General features: G+C 46.2%; 1 protein-coding gene across 1 annotated transcript in view; it reads right to left on the reverse strand.

Moving 5' to 3' along the window:
• Positions 1-21,954, reverse strand: part of plxnb2b (plexin b2b) — a 114,376-nt gene that overhangs the window by 76,429 nt on the left and 15,993 nt on the right. The window contains 1 exon segment of the mRNA XM_054619226.1: positions 14,215-14,401. The gene's annotated coding sequence lies outside the window, so the exon portion shown is untranslated.

The raw sequence follows: 21,954 nt of genomic DNA on the forward strand, positions 1-21,954 counted from the left end.
AAATAGAAGAGCTGGTAGACCGGTGAATGGAAAAGAGCAGCTTGATAAAAACACACATAATCCTTTTCTACTTAGGCTAGTGATGCGTTTATTGCCTTTTTAAAATGCACTAATACATATCATTCTGTCCGGTAGTTATCTGGCAAACCGATTTAATGACGTACATTATTCTAAACGCCCCTAGACAGAAGCACAGTTGCATGGCACTGGCTTCAAAAGATGGCTTCTATCGGATAAGGACGTAATTATACAAAACACAACATTGTGTTGGCTAATGCCACCATAAAGCACTTAATCGTATAGAGGAATTAGCATGCCTGCACTAATGCCTTTCTATAGGGAAAATTACAGCGTAAGCCAATTCTTATGACTGAGATCCATTCGCAATCCAAGAGGTTAATTTTGAAGGTCAACACCTGGTGTTTATCAAATTCTCTCATTAAAAAGGACAAAAAAATTGATCTCGGGAGATAGCAGCTTCAAATTCCTTTGGAATTGATCTTGTACTTAATAATATAACAACATGTTTGCCCATTTGGGAGTAAGAGGAGCTCTGTGTCGTTGATCGTACTTTCTCATTATCATCTGTGAGCAGGAGTAATATTAAAGTAAACAGCGGGGCGTAAAGCCGCGGGACCGGTGCTTCCTCTTCCCTGCCTGATGCCGCCGTGTGCACTTCCTGTCTGGGTGTCGGGGCCAAGCTCGCCTGCTGGGGACCTGAGAAACTCTGTGCAGAGGAAGGGGGAGGATGAGGGGGAGGAGGAGGAGGAGTGGCGGAAAGCCATCCGCCGACGCTCCACCCTAAAGAGGAACAGCATGCCAGCCCCGGCGGACATCTGTTTTCACAGGTGTGCTCACCCAATGTGATTAAGATTGGCGCTGCACACACAACCGGAGCAATGCTGCACTGGTGCACCAACGCTGTGGGTGCTGGGGCATGGGTGGGAGACGCGTGGAGCAGTTGTGTTGTTTTGGGGGGCAGATGGAACTGATGATGAGAGTTTGACTGAAGGAGGAGAGAGTAAGTGGAGAGGTAATGGAAGGCTTGGAGGAGGAGTTCATCAGGCTTATTCGCGGCAAACAGGTGTTTAAAGAAACATCATTTAAGAAGAGTGGGATTATTCAGAGCACATGAAGATTATCCTCTACTGTTGTATTCTTAAAGTGTGAGGGAATGATCACATGAAAGGATCGGGGTAAGCCTCACATGGGAACAGTGTTTTTAAAAATGCCAGTACAATTCCAAAATGGGCAAAATGTTCCCACAGAGAAGACTGGATGGTCTGAACCACTCACCCCCGGAGAAGCCTATAGGATATAGGTGGGCAGTGGTTTTGGCAGAACCAACACGGCTGGTGCCCAATGCTACAACGCATCTGCTTCCATGGCAACCAGGAGAAGGATTGCTTTGCCTTACACCAGCAGGCCACTTCATGCTTTAATGTAAAGCGACAACTTGCCAGAATTAATTTGTGTTGTCAAAAAAGAAAAAAAAAATCCCCCCAAACAGATTTAATTTGGAAAAAAACTGAAAAAAAAGCAATTTTCTTTATTTATGTTGGCTCACCAATCCGCCCCCACATCGCTGCTGCCACACCATAATTCTCCAGTGGTTTTTGAGAACTTTCAGCCATTTGAAGTGATCTCACTCCTGGAGTAGTACGAGGCAGCGACAAGAAAATCTTTAACGAACGAGAAAGCAATTCCATTTCACCGCAGCGAGGAACCGAGGAGGAGGGGGGGGAGAGTCAGTCACCAGCCTCTAAAGAGAAATGGAAGCCTTGGATAAAAGCTGCTCACCCCAAGATATCTCCCCCCCCAAAAAAAAAAAAAGAGGCGCAGACAGACTTAACACCAAATCATCCTGCTGTACGACTCAGAAGCTTACATAGCACTGACAACTGACAGGAGTGCTGCGCTGTATGTAGCTTATTAGCATCTGTGAATATCATTTTGCTCGTGCCCCCCAAAACTTCTTAAACCTCTAACTGTGACTAACAGAGCAACACCACCTCTAACAGCAGAAATAATTTGTCAAACACGGCATGAAGAAAAGTTTAATGCGTGCTTTTTACATATTCAGTGTGGGCGTCGGAGGCTTTTCATCACACAAATAAGTGACTTTACAATGTTGCTGCGTAAGACCTGTTGCTTATGCTATTCAATCGGTGTACGAATACAAATGATAGATGTGCCCATATACCAGGCTGTATTCAGAGTTAATGTTGCTTGCTGTGATATCAAGCTGCTGGAAACAAACATATCCCATTAGCCAGCCTGGGATATATTACAAACTACGATCACACAGCCAATCCGCAGCACTGCTTCCATTATCCAACCAATAGTGTGCACCCTTTCCCTCCCACCCCTCCCTATAATAAAGCGATGGCAGCCATCGCTCCCACAGCTCTGCCCGGCTCCCAATCTGCTCTCGCTTCCCATCTCCTGGCGAGCATAACTCAGCGAGGGGTACGACTCCTCTCAAAAGCGAGATGTGAGAAATGTATATATTGGTAAGTGCTAATACTAAGCGGCGCAGAATGTCGGGCCAGCACCAGACAGATGGTTCTGAGAGAGGCAGGAGATCAGACGGAATCTGCCTCCCACCTCTCTGTCCTCATTCCTCTGTTTCTCTGAGAGAAGGCACGATAACAGCTCTGCGTGGCAGCGATGAGCGACAGTGTACAAAAGCGGCCTTAATTCCCCTGATGGTGGAATCAGCTCGCTCTAGCAAGGGTATCAAAGTGGCTCATCAAAGAGGATATTTAAAAACACCAGATCTTTAATGCGTATATAACCATGAATTAAATACTATTGGGAGGCTTCTTGGGGTGGTGAAGGACAAATGGAGGCAACAGAAAAAAACTGATAAACAACACAAAAGACGCAAAGAAGAAGCTTTGGAGATACAGGAGCAGGAAAGCCCCTCTCAGATTTGTAGCAGAGTGACTAATGACATGGAAATTATTTTATATGCAACTGGTTTAAAGGCACAATTAGCCTTGGCCTGTGTGTCCTTCATCAAGCACTGCCAGTGCAGATTAATTGATCAAATCAAAGGCCAAGTGAGCTCAATTTATAAAGCCAGAATTCCCTGGAGCAAAAGTTATACTGTGTGAACAAAAGGACCGACTGACTCACTGTGTGTGTGTGTGTGTGTGTGTGTGTGTGTGTGTGTGTGTGTGTGTGTGTGTGTGTGTGTGTGTGTGTGTGTGTGTGTGTGTGTGTGTGTGTGTGTGTGTGTGTGTGTGTGTGTGAGGGATTTCATGTCTTTATTTGGCATACATCTGTTTTACACTTGGCTTGCTATGACACCTCACAAGAGGCCAGGGTCAAATAAAGTGCAGGAGAGCTTAACAGCACTCGCACACCAGGGGAGACGGAGCTACTCAGCAACTAAAACACAGAGACACACAAATGGATTCACACAGAGATGGACAAGAAACCACACAGATAGACAAATTTTAAGTTTAAAAGAAACATATGTGGCATGCAGCCTGCGTGGGCTACATCAGCCATCTTTTCAACTACATTAAATGGCTCAGACACAATAATCGACTCTACTTCTGTCTTTCACTATCTCTTTCTATCTAAAACTCACAATTGGACTCTGCAACAATTCACCCACAGTGCAAAGAACTCAATCAGGGGCGAGAGCGCCGTGGCAGGGCTGCTACCATGCAGAAATGATGTCGCTGGGCCGAGTGGAAAGAGAGGAAGGTGGCACAGAATGTGCCGATCGATTAGGATTCTCATTGTTCAGATGGCATATGAAAGCTCTCTTTGTCAGCCCATGCTTTCCTGACCTTTATCGGGGCTCGCGGAAGAAGGCAAACGCTGCCAGGCCAAGAAGGAAATGGAGTGTCTTTTTTGCACTTAACACACTGCACACAGATTGCAAGGCTGGCATGGTGTGGCGGCCACAGACTGTCTGGCGACCTGGGCCATACCGCCCCTGCCCGACCTTGGTACCACTGCGCCGATGTGCCAACGAGGGCTACACAACACCCTGTCCTCGCCTAAAAAGAAACATACTCTCCCTGAGACGAGGCTGGAAAACACAAACGGGCTCGAGACACGGAGTTCATTAACAGATGAGCGGCGGGAGGTGGGAAAAGAGAGAGAGAGAGAGAGAGAGAGAGGGAATAAATGAGGTAATGACAACGGACGGAAGATATGGGGAGAGGTTGGCAGCCGTCCATGAAAAAGACAGCTGGCGGCGACATCCTTCACAAACCTGGCGACGCAAGCGGCGTGATGGAAGCAACCTCCAGAGACATGGAGAGAGGGAGCAGGAGCGAGATGAGGGGTGTTTGGAGGAGAGGGGGGAGGGGGATTGTGGCGGAAGATAACGTGACTTTCGTCTCCAGATTCGTGCGCTAATTAACACAGTTCCACATACAAGCCCCCCTGCCTGCCTCGCAGCCTGGCCCCGGTCTTTAGTGGCGACACAGAGGGACAGAGAGCGAGAGGGAGACTGTGTACGTGGGAGTGAGTGTGTGTGTGAGGAAGGGCCGGGGGAGTGTGAGGAATGAAAAGGGATGAAAGGTGAGGCAAGGTCTGGTTGTGGTGGCCTTGTCTGAAGGTGAGTCGGCTCCCCGCCAGCCTGCAGCCTGGTTTCTCTGGTGGAAAGAATAGAAACAGGGAGGAGGGGGGGGGGGTATGTGAAGACCAATGAATCGCAGCGTAGGGATGCTGATCAACAGCCGAGTCGCTCACCGGCTATCTCACTCTGTTGCTCACCTCATCCTGAGGGGGAGAGCGAGAGAGAGACAGAGAGAGAAGTGAGGAGGCCAATGAGCCGACACCGGTCCAGTCACAACACCGCAGACACAAATCCTGGTTCTGTACCATTAGCTCCAGACCGTCATAAATCAGACAAAGCCAGCCAGCGGGACGGACGGAGGGAGAAGGCCAAACAGAGAAGTCAAAAAGCCACAGCCACACAGCACTGATCAGACAGCGAGGGGGGAACAAACAGCAACCTTTGAACAGAGAAAGCATTCATAACAACACAGGACAGGCTCCACACAGATAATGGAAGAGCTGGGCAGAGTACGGCTGTGTATCGACTCTGGATGCTTTTTGAGTTCTAACAAATAGAAATATCATTTTCATTTATTCTATGATTAGATATTTGCCCCTCTCAGTGAGGAAACATTGATGCCCTTATTAGATATTAAGTGCATCCTCTTATAGGCGATTGTGTTAAAAACATAAAAAAAAAGGTAAAAGAGGTTTGGTTAAAAAATAAGGGTTTATATTTATCAAACTATGGTGTCGGCACAGACACTCAAGTATTGTATCTGCACACGTCACCAAAAATTTACGACTTTAGGACGGAGTAACACATGCTTAGCATTTCTAATTGTAGCCCAGAGCCTCTGCCTTTGTATCTCATAAAAGCCTTTCATTAACATACACATGATCCAGATTGTCCCATTGAGAGTGGACTGGATATTTAGTCATCAGGATTTTGTCATTGTAAATTGTGATGCTCAATTTGAACATGAGGGTTAGCATTTCCATTTACTAATGCCATTACTGGAGCAAAAGCTTCATTAGCATTACTGCATGTAATAACCTCGACGAGGGATTTCCCCAACCCAGATTTCAACCACACCCAACCCAAGCACGCTGCTTTGGCATGCGCCCTACTGGCAGATAAACAACACATCTGCCTCCCTGCTCTGAAAGTTGTACATATATATTGTATGAGCCGCTGGAGAGGAGACAGTTGCTGTTTGTAAGTGTGTGTAGGGGGGGGGGGGAGTAGAGTATAACGTAGTGTGTGTGTGTGTGTGTGTGTGTGTGTGTGTGTGTGTGTGTGTGTGTGTGTGTGTGTGTGTGTGTGTGTGTGTGTGTGTGTGAGAAAAGATTTGATTCCATGTGAGTAGGAAGCTCCAGATTGGCACAAACTGGCAGCGGAGCATCTCCTGGTTCTGGCGAGCGCGTGCCAACCCCTACCTCACACAGCGGTGCGCCATGTGGGCTGAACACTTCTACACTGTGATCCAATTAATTTCATCTCCGCACGCCACACATTTCGACATGCTAGGAGCCTAGAGAAGAGGAAGTGGAGGTTCGAAGGGGATGGAGGTGAGAGGTGGGAATAACTGAGAAAGAGAAGAAGCGGAAGGATGGGCCAAGGTTGGGGGAATCTTAGAATTTCCCGTTTGTTGCGTTTGAGTTTCAGCACGGGGAGAGGAAAATGCAATTACACGTGCCCTCTCAGCCTTTTCAGGCAAGTGTGGTGTGTAGAAGAGAGGGGGTAGTGGTGAGGGTTTGTGCCCTGTGGCAGCCAGCACTCCCATACTCTATGCTAATAGACGCTTGTTCTGCATTCTAACAAGCATTTGGTGGCAAAGCTCTGAGTGGGGAGCAGCGGAGGTTGAGTGCAGAGCATCAGCAATGTGAGAGGGGGTTGGGGTGGGGGGGGGGGAGAGCGCGGGTCTGTCTCCTTGTGTCTCTGGAGATAGTAGAAATAATGAAAAACTCCGCTGGGACTTCAAAGAAAACGGTCGGTCATTTCCTGTGGTGATGGCTGATACGGGCCTACATGTTCAGGCAACAAGCACGCACACACTTAGTCACACATTCCTGCCAGCAATAAGCCGGGCCGATGAACACCACTTCCTTTGATGGTATAGTGGAGCCAAGTAGAAGGAAAAACACGTCTTTGGACGTGGAATAGATTTGAAAAGGCTTTGTGTGTCGCTGGCGGAAGCATCTAAGTGTTTTAGCCACGGCCTCGGGGTTAAAACTTATGCAATACGGGTGTAATGCCAGAAACCAGCTGGTAATGTTAACCATTTCTTAACACTTGATGATTTTTACAGAGACTTAAAATTTGAAAGTAACAACATGTGATTAATAGCTTTTACAGGGCAATCAGACATGTTAATATCTGTAGAACTTTTATTGGCAGACATGTTGACATATTATAGTATAATCAATAATATAATCAATAACATTAATAATCCCATTTCATTTAGGTGTTCCAGTTCTATTTATCTGGTTTTGTGCTTGGTGGCTCACTGGGACACTTAAATAGAGTAGAGCTGTCATTATTCTTGAAAACTGTCTTCTGTTTTTTTCTACGACCAGTCAAAACAACTATCTTGAAAAGGACACTACTACTTGTTTGACATCGCAATTCAGGCAAACATTTTTTTGATGCATTACAGAATAATTGTTTGGAATGGCATGACCAGTTTTTACTTTGTAAAATTAAAAAAATATATAAATTAATATAATATATATATATATATATATATATATATATATATATAGCCTCAACCCAGTCCTATTCTTGATAATTTTGTACCATAGCTCCTCTGAGATATCACTTAGGTTCTAAAAGATGATTATCACCAAAAAAAAACCAAGTATGTAGGAAAAAATTAGACCGGTCAGATATGGGAAACCGTTTAAAAAAGGCTGATTGAGGTGTGGGTGATTGCTCTTTTCTGGGTCAATACAGCCAGACATGTACAAACATGTAGAGGCATCACAATCCGACTGGTAATCTATTCGAGGGGGGAGGAGGACCACGCTGACATAAACAAGCCTGCTGTGGCCCTTTTCTTATCATATCATCTGCTTCTGTTATGAAAGCCAGACTGCCCTGCAGGATTTCTGTTATTGTAAGCTTGGGTGTATGCCCCCAGAAGCGCGTTCATTTATGTCCCTGTGTCCTATGTGCAAGTCATCGAGAGCACTTTGAGACGTAGTGAACATCTGGTTCCATTCAGGATGCCTGGAATTCTTTTGCCTGCTTGGTTCAGATTACTTCCCAGAGCCCCCATGCCGGCTGCGCGGGAGAGCAGATAAACTATGCCGCTCAACACAATGTCTCGCCTATTCCAACACTGGAAGGGTGTAGCTTTGACAAAGACTAGAGGTGAAGCTGAGTTTACAGCTGGGTTTCCAGGTGTAGACAAGCCTCGAGCTAGGTATGCCAATTTATTGCTTCTCAACCATTGCAGACTCCTTATATCCTTACAGTGTGTCAAACCGGAGTGGGACCTAAGGGAAGGGCGCGTTAAAGGTTCTGCCAGACTGAACAGCACCTTTAAATGATCCTAACCCCCTTCCATTGACATTCACTGGGGAAAGCCCCAGCAGTAGAAGGCCAGCTCTGTAGAGTTCCAGACCACAGAGACAGAGATACAAGGTCACGAGTCTTGAGAGCATTGGTTATGGCCGTACTGCAGCATAAGCAGGCTAAACCATATTTTCCTCGGTTCACAGTAAGAAATGCAACTAAAATAAAACATGTTTATTGTTTTGTTGTGAGAGACCCTATGCGCAGCAATAAAGAACAAGATTATGTCTATTCCAGAACTAAACATCTATACACCTTGGTTCGTTCCACACAACAATCAAGCAATTATTCCCGAACGTCACCTCTGCTTTACATTTCACAGAATGCTTTCCTTCCAATTCCCTCACCCAATTCTCTTATCTCCCAGGTTTGAGTGAATGATGTCTTCAGCCAAAATCACCTCGTCTACTCGGGTTCCCCAGGAGATGGAGTGCCAGTGTTGTAGACGATTCAATCAGTGAGAAGTGAAAGAGCAGATCACAGACAATGCGCCGCGGCCCCATTACCCCCAGTCCTCGGTTACCGCTAGCGACGCTTAGCTCGGGCCCCCATCTAATGGGCCATAATATCATTTTACGCCATGTCCCAGCTCTTTATACTAGCTCTAAACATAACTCTGTCGCCGAGGCACAATAAAAACAGATATATTTCTTTATTACCCCTCATGAAGCATATCAGCAGATCCGAGCACCCCTACAAAGGAAACTAATATCTGCAGGAACCCGCTCTTTTCCTTGGCTCATTTAGGGCAGACGCACAATTGTTATTACATTGAGCTGCACTCTGCCGGCCTCACCTCCCCATGCCGTTCACTCAGAGTCTAATGGATGTTTTATTATAATCAAATGAATACAATGTCTTTACTATAAATAACCTACTGAAAAAGCCATTTTCTCTGCCTCGCAATATGTCTTAATGTCCATCACGCCTCAAGCAACGAGGTGCCACATGTTTAATTCAGAGAAGATGCAATTTGCGTGTTGTGTGCTACAGTATAGTCGAAAAATAGCAGCTCATCTGCCTTTCACTCACCCTCACATCCCCAAGCTGCCCCCTTCAAATCACCCGATAATCACACTTTCTTGCATAAAGTCATGCGAGTCTCTGGCAGGTTCATTACTTTGCATGGGTTTCAGGAGGAGGAAATGTCACCTGGGTACTCTGCTTTTGAGGCCATTCACTCGCTTCATCTCATGGGGGCAAATGCTCCGCTTGTAAGTCTTGAGCCAGATGAGCGGAATTTCACTTCAGCGAGGGCGAGTTATTATCCGCAATCACCCGAATCATCCCCTAAACGCTATACGGTGCCATTGTCCTCTACCCTATATACACCTTCAGGTCTGACCAGCCCATTTACACTATGGGGATCCGACAAGAGATGAGCGAACACTTGGGCATGAACATGTGTGTTTGTGCGTGTGCGTGTGCGTGTGTGTGTGTGTGGAAAGGCGGAGCAGGAGGGGAGTCGGGGAATCCAATCTCTCACACAGAGGAGCAGAGACAGGCGGGCAGATATGCTCCGGGCCCAGAATAACCCAGGCGGTATCCATGAATGAAATGACAGGATTACAGGGGAATTAGAAAACCTGCTGAGATAGTTGATAATGCTGTTTACGGTTGGGCGTCACACCGCTTGCAGGGGGAAAAAGTCTAACTGTTTAACTTGTGAAAAATATGGACAAGCTTTGCAACAATTCAGAAAATTAAAAGCCATGGGGTCTCCCTCTACGTTTACGTTAGCGACTTGACGGACATTAACACAAATACTTAAGGATTTATGTCGGCTGCATTATTGTGGATGAACCTCTTAAAAAAGGGGACAGCAAACATAAGCTCCACTATCCTGGTTAAGAATGGGATTATTGTTGTGTCAACAACCCCCATAGATAATAGTAATTACTGCCCTTGCTGCACCGCCATCAGACTGCAACTTTGCTAGCTGACAGCTTGGTCCTAATTACCAAGAACCACCAATTACTGGCTCCATTTCATTATTTATATTGCTCAGCACACCCAAATAAAAGAGACTTCAGTGACTCCGAGCAGTCACATCTCTGGCAGCTGCACAGGAGCATCCGGAGGACCTGCTGAATCATTGTTTCATAGGTTCTTTTTCCTGACAATATAATAGTCAGCATGCACACACAACATTGTTATTGTCAAGAAAAATGAGTAAAAGTAGGAAAATGATGCCAATAGGGGGCTGCCTCTACTTCCTCTTTGCCATCAACAGGAAGTAATTTAGCTACAAAGGAAGTGCATTATCATCTCTTCTTTTCCCACTTGCCCCTGCTCGTTTATCTGCCAATAGAGCAGCGGAATCGGTTATAAAAAAATCTGCCCTGGAGCCTTTAACTACTAAAACAGTTTGCATGTGGTATCTATATTCATATTTCATTCAGTCTACTGTGAGATCTATGTTAGAATAATTGACTCGTCTGCTGCTATGTAAAAGCTCCCTCCAAAAATAAAAAAACTAACATAAAAACAAAAATGTTTTATCTGGTGAGTGTATTCAACCATTCCCACACACACACACCGACTTTCGCAGATGTTTCTCATCACCCTCTGCTGCCAAGCGTCGTCCAGTGATGGCTGAGAGGAGGGGAGTGGGGGCTGGGGCGCGGGTGTGAAATTCTGCTATGCCTGCTCCAGTGAATTCTGCAGGAACTTGGCAGATCATTGTGGAGATTTGTAGGTCTGTGGATTTGATATGAAACAGTTTGAGAGGCTCGTCTGGAGTCTGTCTCTCAACGTTCCTCCCCCTTAAAGTGGGACGGACTGTTTAGCTTATGTTCCCGTACAGCCTGACGTCCACATTTCTCAGCCCCCAAGGGTGCAGATGGCCGATTAACTTGGCAGACAGTTCTTATACCATCATCTGAAAGATAACCGTTGCGATACTTTGTTGCACCAAAAAACTTTGCCTCTGAGTAAAGAACAGCCCATAATCCTCAACTAGCTGAACCACACAAAAAGCACCTGCGTCGTCTATACAGATTTCTGCAATCATACACCTTGTTGATTAACAAAAGACTCTCTTTTTATAATTCTGTTCAAATTCAGGGACTAACACAACCTGCTCAGACAGCAGCTCGTGCTCAGCAAGCTGCAAAGCATGTAAAGCTTTAAAGGACAAGCCGTCTCAAAAAATGATTAAGTATGTACAAAAGGAATCTACCGTAACGATCCAAAGCGCTTAGCATTTAGATGACAGTTGCGCAGGGCAGGCTTTGTTTGCAGGGGCTGGAGTGGAGCATTATACGTGGCCCGGAGGCCGGATCTGTTCCAACTGTGCCCTGGCAAGAAAATGTTCAGCCCAGTCGGCCTCGACAGCTTGGATATTCACAGGGGGCGATGGAAAACTGGAGGGCTACAGTTCCATGTTGGAGTTGGGGGAGCTCGGAGGAGGTGGGGTGATGAGTCAGGAACAAGGCGTTTTATATTATTTCGGTACCGCAAGGACATGGCATTTGCCAAACGTAGGCTGGTGATGAGGGCCCTGTGTCTGTGTTGGCCTGCGGTGATTTGAGTTTATCATCTGGCAGGTTTGTCTTGAGGGGGCTAGCGGCATTTTCAGTTGGTTTTAATGCGAGTACTGCAATACCTTGCTTTGATGATGATACATTTTTAAAGCTGGAAATTAATTATACATTTAGCACCGCAGAGAAAACAGAAATTACTCTACGGTTAATGAGAAAAAAATAATAATAACATTGCATGACCTTGAGGTTTCTCAACATGTGCTATTTTTTACCATAATGACCTTATCATAGAAATGAGTTTTGGATTACATGACACATTGTCATTTGACTAATCATGTGACAATTTCAGTTTCCAAAGATCCCAGATGTTGAAGTAAGGATCATTACTTTGACTCAGTTTGACAAATTAATTATTCACTCTCATCTCTGGAGATTTAAAGTCAAATTCTGACTAAATTCAAATATCATGAAGGACTTTTGATGTTGGACAGCTTTCTCCCCCTGAATTGATTAACCTGAACCAGCTTCAAAAAGTGTTGCCGTTATCGCAGTTAGTTATAATCTAAACAAATCTGGAGGCTTTTCCAAAGACAATATTTTGTATGAGCTTCCTCTTTGAAATACTATGTGTCAAAAGGTATAACTATCCATTTAATTGTCTTTTATGTACCTATTTTCTTTCCATTTCCTTCAAAGAAACACATTTTAAAAGGCTAAACTAAATGAGCATCTCCAACATGAATAAGAGTGTGGAGCTGCATAGTTGAATGCATTTATTAATGTTCAAAGTATCTTAAAGTAACACAGCAGATAAAAAGGTCAGTCTTGCGCAAACAGCTGCAAAAAAAAGGACGACAAAAACAAGAGATTTGTTTGCTCTTGTGCATTCAAATTCATTCATCCCTGAGAAACCTCTCTGCACCAGGGTTCTGCCAAGGCACAGCCTCATGGGAGAAATGACTGACACCTCCTAATCCTCATGGATACCAAAAAGCATGTCATTACCATGACATTTACACCATCTTCTGGGATGTGAGATGAAGCGTGGGAACAACAAAGGGATAAAAGCTGTGAACAAAACTCTAAAAATAGGACGAGTGAATTTTTAATGTTGTGTTTTGAGTCACAAGTGTAGCTTAGGTCTCCTCCCTACTTCTATTAATTCAGCACAGCTAGGACAACCACCTGGGGTAGCCTACATTTCAAATGAGCCATATTTTGTGTTTCTTTAACACCAGCGGGCAGGCTGGCAGGCATACTAGAGGAAATGTGATGGAAAGTGGAGCACAAGAGTTATGACCTAAGCAAGCAGCTGATTATGGAGAAGATGAGTGAGAAAAGAAGTCGTCTGTCAAGCTAAACCCTTCACAGATGGACGAGTGTGGCACACTAAGAAACCGGCAAGTCCTGAGGCTTTGTGGCAGCTTTGGGTTTTAAAGTACACCCCAGAAACCGTTTAGGAGGAAGTAATGAGCGGTGAGTAAACCCAAGTACAGTATACATCATGTACAATTACATGTTAATATTCCTCACCTTTACATTCACCTCATTGACTGAGTGACTCATGGTTAAACATGGTCGTTTTGGCACTCTTCGGTGAAGTATGAACAGAGGAAGCTTTTACAGCTGTCTATATAAAACGACTTTAGCAGCGGTTAATTGCTGGGGTTCTTCATTTAATGAGCATCAGAGCAGATTTAATTACTTTTCAGCCCTTAATAAACAAGCATAGAAACCTGCTGGTGTGCAAATAAAGTTTTGACAGAATATAACTTACCCTAAACTGTAGGCCAGGACTTGACTTATAATTGGACCATTGTTTCCTGACACAAACACACAGTGTTGACCATTTCCTGGCCAGCAATGTTCCACTTCTATGAACGCAATCACACACAAAAAAGTGTTTTCATTGGTGTACTGTGGCACTTGGGGGGTGACCCTTGCCTGTGTATCTCCCCTGTGGGACGGTCAGCGATTGCCTCACTCTCTTCCCCTCTGTTGTACACCCTATCTGCTCAGTCGTTCCCCAGAGCACACTATCGCCCTGCTACCTCTACTCTCACACTGACAGCCAAACAATGGGAGCCAGGACTTCCCTAACGAGTAGGAAGTGTAGGCTGGATTAATTAGAGGCACCCCCACCCCTCCATCGTCTCCAACTCCTCCTGTTAACTCAGAGCAATGTAATACAGCTAAGCTAAGGCTGGGACTGTTGCGCCCATCGTGAGAGAAATAGGAGCTGGAAGTATTTTTTACTTTCTGGCAGCTAGCCAATGGGGGACCGTAGTAATTGCCCGGATCCTACTGTGGCAAGTGAGGAGAAAGAGTGCGAGGGTGGTAGAAGTCTAGGGAAGTAAGAAAATGCTATGACCAAATGTGGTCTAGTCTAGCCAAAAAAAAAAATACAGTTAGAGGAGACAGATAGAAGTTTTGAAAAATGAGGCAAAAAAAAGATAAATGTTTCTCAGAGAAAACACAGTATGACATGTGGGACAAGTGATTCAGAGAAAAGTCAGAGCCTGAGGACTCTTCGTTGCGTGAAAAATAATACAAGTAGAAAAGAAACCTGGACAAAGTACGAGGAATGTAAGTGAAAATAGAATGACCTCGGGTGCTACTCACTAGGGAGAGGCCGACAGGGGTGCAGTGAGCGTCTTGGCTGTTGGAGCGGAACAGAGCAGGGTGCAGCGGCGGCTGCACAGTGGGCCCTCACTGGACACTTCAATCACAGGCAGCCGGAGCCCCAGGCAAACTTGGCCAATTAGCCGCACACTGCTGCTGACCCCCAGCTTCATTAAGGGCCCGGGCTCTGGATAAGGGGAGAGAGGAGAGGGGAGAAGAGAGGATTAGGGAGAGAGAGAGAGAGAGAGTAACAAGCATCAGCACATTTTTTTGTTTAAGAAGACACACACACGCATTTGCACGGACTTGTGCGCTAGAGGTGAAGCTCAAGGTTACAGGTAAACATAATCAACTGTGGGAGCACCCCAAACCACATCTGTACACGCTCGGCGTATTACACCCCCCATCTCCCTGGTGGTGGTTGGGAGGGGGGGTAAGCGCCAGGGAGGCCAGAGGGCGTAGCTACCACACCGCTGCACTGACAGCAACAGGTGTGGTGGCCAACAGACATGCAATTACCGGGCTGAAAAATCTGCTCTTTGTGACGGAGACAACGGCAGATCAGAGGAAGGATCAGAGCTTGCAAGGGGAGAGAAGTGGGAGGAGAGGCGAGAGTCGAGGACGAAGCAGAGAAAATACAGACTGCTGAAAGTCCCAGGAGAGGACACAGAGAGAGAGAGAGAGACAGAGAGAGAGATTTCCAGTCCACTCTTTTCATCGCAAATCCCTCGCCGGCAGAGCAAAAAAAAAAAAAAAAAGAAAAGAAAAGCAGATCAAAAACCAACACATATAGTAGCTATCACACACCTGTTGTTCTGCAATAGAAATACCAACAAACACGCTTTGGTGGTCTGGAGAGACCTCACGTACACGTGTGCACAACAATGAGACAAAGGGAGAGGGTAAACTGACAGCATCCTATTTCAATTCAGATTGGGTGGGGCTGTTTGGGTGCTTTGGGACAGGTTGCGCTCAATGAGCCCTGACAGAAAGACTGTTTGGTGTATGCGTGTGTGTGTTTGTCTGCATTACAAGTGTGCATAACCACATGGGAGATCTGCTTGCATCAACCTTGTGATGGAAACCTCAGCGGTGCTCCAGGGTGGGGGTGGTAGCAGCTTCATTCTCTCTCTCCCTCTCTCTCTCTCTCTCTCTCTCTCCCCATCATTTTCCCTGCTCTCCAATTACAGGCCTTCGATCAGGCTAAAGTAATGTTTGTGTGCTTTGCCGCCAGTGTAGCAATAAGCGCTGTCAGAAACCTCGCATGCTTGGGTGGAGAGGAGATACTGGGCCTTTATTTAAAACAAGTCGAGGAGAAAAGATCAATGGCCCATTTTGGGGACCATGAATTGGAGGGAAAAGTTCACAAACATAGTGGGAGATGCATGTGTGGACGGGGAGAATGGAGAGCGAGGGGGCATCTAGCTCATCTGTGTGCTAGTGGCTTATTGATCGGTGGAGACACACAGCTCCCAGCCATTCATCACGGGCCACTCAGGCCCTTAGATAACTCCTATGATAGTGCCCTGCTACTGAGCAGCTGCAACTGGTCCTATCCATTATCCTTCAAAGTAAGGCCCCTAGCCTGGGAACAGGCACGGTGAGGCAGCTGGATGAGAGGCTGGAATGGAAATGGAAAAGACCAGGCCTGTGGTTAGGGGCCTGAGGCTGAGGCTAGTGTTTACAAAAGGTAGGAGCCGGGGCTTGATGAAAAATGGTGGCCGAACAGCAAGAACAGAGATGAGAAACTGTCTGTTTGCACCAGTTGGAGGGGAAAAATGTGACGGCGCTATTGTTTCCATTTCTCGGCCAAACACTATTAGCAAAGCTGTTTTATAGCAGATAGCACACAAAACTATCCGAGCGACAGGCAGCTCGGAAAACTGCTGAGTGGCTCTGTTTGGAAGAGAGTGTGTGCAAAGAGAATTCCCAGATTGGGCAGGTGGGGATCAGCCATAATGAGCCATGCGGGGAGAGAAGAGAGGGAAGGGGGTCGGAGTGAGGGCAACTAAAAAAAGAAGGGAGGAGGCCAAAGAGCTCCAGAGAATGACAGAGTGAGAATGATGGAGACGGGCTCGGAGCCAGAGACAATGCCCCAAAAGAGCAATTACAGGAGCTCCAGAGAAGGTGTGGGCCTGGCCCCCAGGCATGGTTTCACACAGCACAAAGCCCTGCCAGACATGCACGCACACACACACACACACACCATGATCTAAGAACAACTTCTGATGAGCAAAAAACAGAGATGGACAAAAATAGGAGAAGTTAGGTTAAAGTCAAGAGGCAAAGGAAGCATGAGGTGGTTGTATGTTTAATGGGGTTCATCTCAATCCAAAACACCCCCATGCTACATGTTTTTTTAAAAGCAACATTCTGTTCTCGTTGAAACCTGTTCCCTTAACAGCATCCCTCGAAACAAAAGCTGAAACTGCGGGGCTGAGGTCAGCGGGAGCAAAACTTTCAAGTCGATTGTCCTCCATGTGGTGAGGGCTAAACAAAACTGAAAAGTCTGGGCAGCCTCGCACCATGGTGCCCGTCACGAATACGAGTCCGAAATGGTTTCTGAAGGCAACCGTTGCCCCACAACACCCCGCCTCCACCACTTAAAGGAGAACGACAGGCTGGAGAGAACAAGCGAGACTGATGGGACAAAAAGCGAGAGAGCGAGAGAGAGAGAGAGATGTGCAAAAAGATAGGGGGAGGGGGAAATTAAATTAAGAGAAAAGTTCTCGCGCACCGGTATGCACCATTGATTTCCTATTCTCTTGGAAACATTTAATGAGCTTAAATAGGAGCCTCGTTTGACACTGCCACGGTGACTCGGAGGAGCCTCCCAGTGAGAGGAAATCGTTCAGCGGCTGTGACGGCTACCAGAGGCGGGTGGAAGATAGGAGAGGAGGTGGAGGTGGAGATGGAGGGAGGGGGGCGGAAAGTGAAGGTTGTAATGCCACAGAAAGAGATTTGTGCAAGACAGATGTTGGATTATGCTCGGGGAAATTGTCCATGAGTAGCATTCCTTGCCTTGTTCTGAATGAGGGGGAAAAAAAGAGGGCTGGAGGAGATTACTGGAAGAGAGACAGACGTCGGCGGATAAAGGTGATCTACAGTCAACTGTGCTGCCTACTGTAGTTATGTGGGTGCTTACTTCTCACAACAGGCACTCATTATAACGCTACAATGTCCAAACTGATTGACGGCTAGCGTTCTACTGCAGCGTTTCACCTCATTACTTCCTGGATGACCTCCCTGTGGGGCATTCAACAGATTCCTTATGCTTGGCAGCCATCTTGTTTGCTCTCTTTTCTCCCCTATATCTGGAGGAAAGCTATTGTCACTTCAGAGAGCAGCAGTCCCGAAGGCGCTCCGCTGCTCGCTGCTCGCTGCCGCTGATGAGGGCCCACTGGGAACCATCGGCGTTCGCTTTTATGAAGCCGTCTGGCAGAGTGAATGGACTCGGCGTCCCGCCACCTTTAGCGGGCAATCATCATAATAAGTGTGGAGCCGGGCATGGCTGTACACTGGCGCCGCAGGGGGGCCTTCCTTCACCGACTGCCGGGAAAGGTGATGTGTAGGTGTGTGTGTGTGTATGTGTGTGGAGGGCTGGTGTATAAGCGAGTGTGTTAAGGGCTTGAAAATAAATTGCTTTGATTGAATTTCCTACTTTTAACTATTCTCTAAATCCAAACTAATTAAACTACATAGCTACAACAAGACAGATCTTAAACCAACCAAGAACCCCACAGTCCAGTCATACTGTACATAATCAGGATTATCTACAGTATGCAACACTATGAAAAAAATATATATATTAACAAACTTTATATCATCAGTGAGTGATTTAGTGTAAAGACCCTACACATTTGACGGACAATTACTGAATTATTTAAGATTCATTGAAAACTATTTTCATTATGGATTCAATGTTTCATAATATTTTTAGCATTTCTCAGTTTCTTCATCATTGTAAAAATGCATCAATTTTGGATTTTTAACTGTCAAGCAGAAGAAGTCCGAGCCTAGAGTTTATCTCTGCATAAATGCATATGAGATACACTTTGCTTTCCATACATTTAGGAGGACTGTCTAATGGCGTACTACTGCCCGGTACAAAACAGGCTCTAAAACATCTCTTAATGAGTGAGCATAGACGTGCTTATGAGCATGTAAACATGCTGATAAATATGTGCATGTGTAATTGCTGCTGGCGAGCGGTAATGCGTAAATATTTCAAGTCCCTGGGTATGCTTTTAACTCAGTCAGACCTGTTTTCTGGTTTACAGCGGGTTTGAAATTCCACCAGTGTCTGTTTCTTATATTAGCAGGTCAGAAAGGAGTCCTTCAGTTCCTGACCCCTCGTTTCTTTCCCCCCCCCAGCCTTGGCTCAGCTGCAGAGAGAGCGGCTGGCTTGTACCACCTCTGAGCATCTATCCAGACAGATGCACAGTAAGCAGCCCTGTAGCCAGAGTGGGAGTTTGGCCCAACTGGCAGCACTGCTGAGGCCACGTTTAGCTGGGCTTTCATGTGTGACTTGCAGTGCAAAAAAAGATGAAGGAGACTTCTTTTATTTTCATGAAAATTAATCTCGGGCTGAAACAATCATGTGATCCTCTGGTGATTAATTACGGCGAAAGATAAAACAGACGACACTGCCCTTTTTTCCTTCTGTTAAGATCCAGCAGATACACACAGGCGGTCACTCACTCACACTCACACACACACACACACACACACACACACACACACACACACACACACACACACACACACACACACAGTATAGGAACTGGAAGTGACTAACAGCAGCATAAGGACGACAACTTGGGAAAGGCGTAGTGGAGAAGTGCCCTTCGCTGCTTTCTCTGATGTCCCCAGCTGTCATTTCCAACAGTCTTGCTCAACGTAGTGGCATTGAGAAACTATTTTTCACTGGAAACTGTCTTGGCTCTCCATAGAAGTCCACAGGCCATCATCTATACGACACTATGGACCATTCTCTGAATCATTTACACTGGCCTATATATAGCCTGTGGAGAAAAGGTCATTATTGAAACAGAAAGCTATATTTCATAATTGCACCACCACGCTTCTATCCCCCTCAGTGAAATTGGCTCTCCAGAATATATTCTCTCTCACTCTACTCGATCTCTCTTTATCTCCCTCTCTTGTCTGTTAGAGAGGGCGATTTTGACAGGCTGACTGTCTCTCCTGATGCAATAACCACCCTCCATTTGTATCTGAGGAGGGTGCATTAACTAGACAGTGTAATCAGCCCGCACAGAAAGAAAAAGGCAGCAAGCCTCACCAATCGGCTGCTTTTTAGCACTCTTTGCTATAACGGCGCGCCATTAGGCCACAATTAGCACAGAGCACTCTGGGAAAAGTATCCCCCTCATAGACCTTTAACCAGCAGAGCGGATGCAAGAAACAAGGCGAATTTCATCTAAAGTCCATTTTCGCTCGAAAGAAAATCAGGTGAAGTAATCTCGTTTGTTCACACTTGACGGTTAAGGAAATAGGAGATTAGAACTTTATAATAGAAGATTATAAAAAAAAAAAAATCCCAGTGCCATGGGATAACCTGATACCATTGACATGCTACAGTAGAGGATTTCCAAGTAAGGACTTGGAAACGGGTAAAGGCTTATCGCCAGACACTTCAGACAGAGCATAATACATCTAAAAAAGCAGCAGGCAAAAACGAAAAAATAAACATTCAAAAGCGCTGCCTTATCACAAATGTATGCACTTTCCAAACCAAGGGGGCTGGTTTTTGTTGAAGTACCCCTGCGGTGAAGGTGCACTTCAGGTGAATGTGTTCATCCAGTGGAAGATGCCGCCTGCAAGAGCCGAGTTCAGCACACACCGACACACTCCCTCCCTCGGGGCTTTGGAACAATAAAGAGAAATGCGTGTCCCCGTGGTCATTTGTGGCATGCTGGCAGTGGGCAGACGCAGATAAGAGTTTGCATTGGTGGAGGCTGACACGCTGTGATTATCTCCCGCTGCTGGAGCTGACCGTCCATCAATCCAGACGGCCGAGAGGACCGGGGCCCGCCGACTCGATTGTTGCCTGAGACGAGATTTTTATGATTCGATGACCTCGGAGAAAAATGTGTCAAGTGTTTCAAATGTGTTGTCATACTAGCGCACTCGTGCATTGTGATTCAGATTCACAAATACTCATGAAGAGACGGGAAAGTGTGGCGGTCTCAGCGGTACAATCACTAGCACATATGTCAGCGCACACACACTCACACATACACACGGCTACACTCACAGTCTACCACCTGACTTTCCAAGGCTCCCTCTCAAGTCCCAGCCTGCCTTCCTGGCTCTCTTACCACCTTCCCCCTCACCTCATGCTGAATGTTCTGGACCCGAAAACCAAGTCCATATACCGGAGTGAGCCACAGGAGAGTTGGAGGAAGGGAAGGAGTGAGGGAAAAGAGAGAGGGGGAGAGAAAGAGAGAGTGTCAAGAAGCACATTCTTTCTGCTGAGCGCCATCTGGAAGTGGAAAGGTAGATAAACAAATGACGTGAGCCGCATCCCATCTCCCTGCTAAAGCACACACACACACACACACACACACACACACACACACACACACACACACACACACACACACACACACACACACACACACACACACACACACACACACACACACACACACACACACACACACACACACACACACACACACACACACAGCAAGAGCGCCATCGCCACCGATCCCGTGCAGCGCGCCAAGCATTGTCAGGCATTTGGTCTTATCAATCATTGGCCAGATACTGAGCAGAAGCATGAGGCAAACAAAAGGAAGGGGAGAGAACAAAAATGGAGGGGAGCTGCGAGCGACAATGAGAAAAACAAATGAGACGATGGCTCTGAGCCACCCGTCCACACGGCCCCGGACCAACTCCATTTAATCTGGTCAAGTCTGCCCCAAAATCAAAGCAATCTCCTCCAGTGTGCAGACGGAGGAAGAAATCAGACAGCTGATTCCACCCAAAAAGGAAGTTGCTGTGGAATTGAATGAGGGGATATGGGGCTGTGCTGCATTGTGTTAGACATTCAGACTATTACAGCTGGGGGAACTCTCCTTTATTTAGAAGAAAAAAAAGTCCATTTGCATTCACTCAGCTTGCAAGAGTAGCTCGGGGGCAACGTTAGCTGCTGCTCCTGCTGCTTTTGGATTCCTTGCCATCTTTTTTTATTTTTTATTTTTTTTAGGCCCTTCTGGCATGCAATATATCACAGTAGTAGTAGTAGAAATCTTTATTATCCCTTATGGGGAAATTGTCCTTTCAGTAAGTCAGCGATAATAACAAAAACAATATCCATACGATACAAGAGCATAGAAGTTGAACGACAGATGAAGCGCAACAGCTGGAGCAACAGCCGGAGGGATCCTCCCTGTGGATGCTACGCCTCTCGGGGCCACCCTGCCCTAAAACAGTGCTTAGCTAGACCTGAGTGCTTAGCTAGACCCGAGTAAGAATAGAGTGAGACGTATAAAGGCCACAGTGGGGATGACATGAAGGAAGGGGGCCGAAATGAAGAGACTTTGACAGCCATCCCTCGGGCGGCAAGAGGAGCTGCACCTGTATGCACCTCGGCTCTGCTCAGTTTAGTTTCCGTCTCTTCATACTCCACACACAATCACACACACACACACACACACACACACACACACACACACACACACACACACACACACACACACACACACACACACA

The sequence above is a fragment of the Anoplopoma fimbria genome, chromosome 19 (genome assembly GCF_027596085.1).
Source record: "Anoplopoma fimbria isolate UVic2021 breed Golden Eagle Sablefish chromosome 19, Afim_UVic_2022, whole genome shotgun sequence".
Classification (NCBI taxonomy): Eukaryota; Metazoa; Chordata; class Actinopteri; order Perciformes; family Anoplopomatidae; genus Anoplopoma; species Anoplopoma fimbria.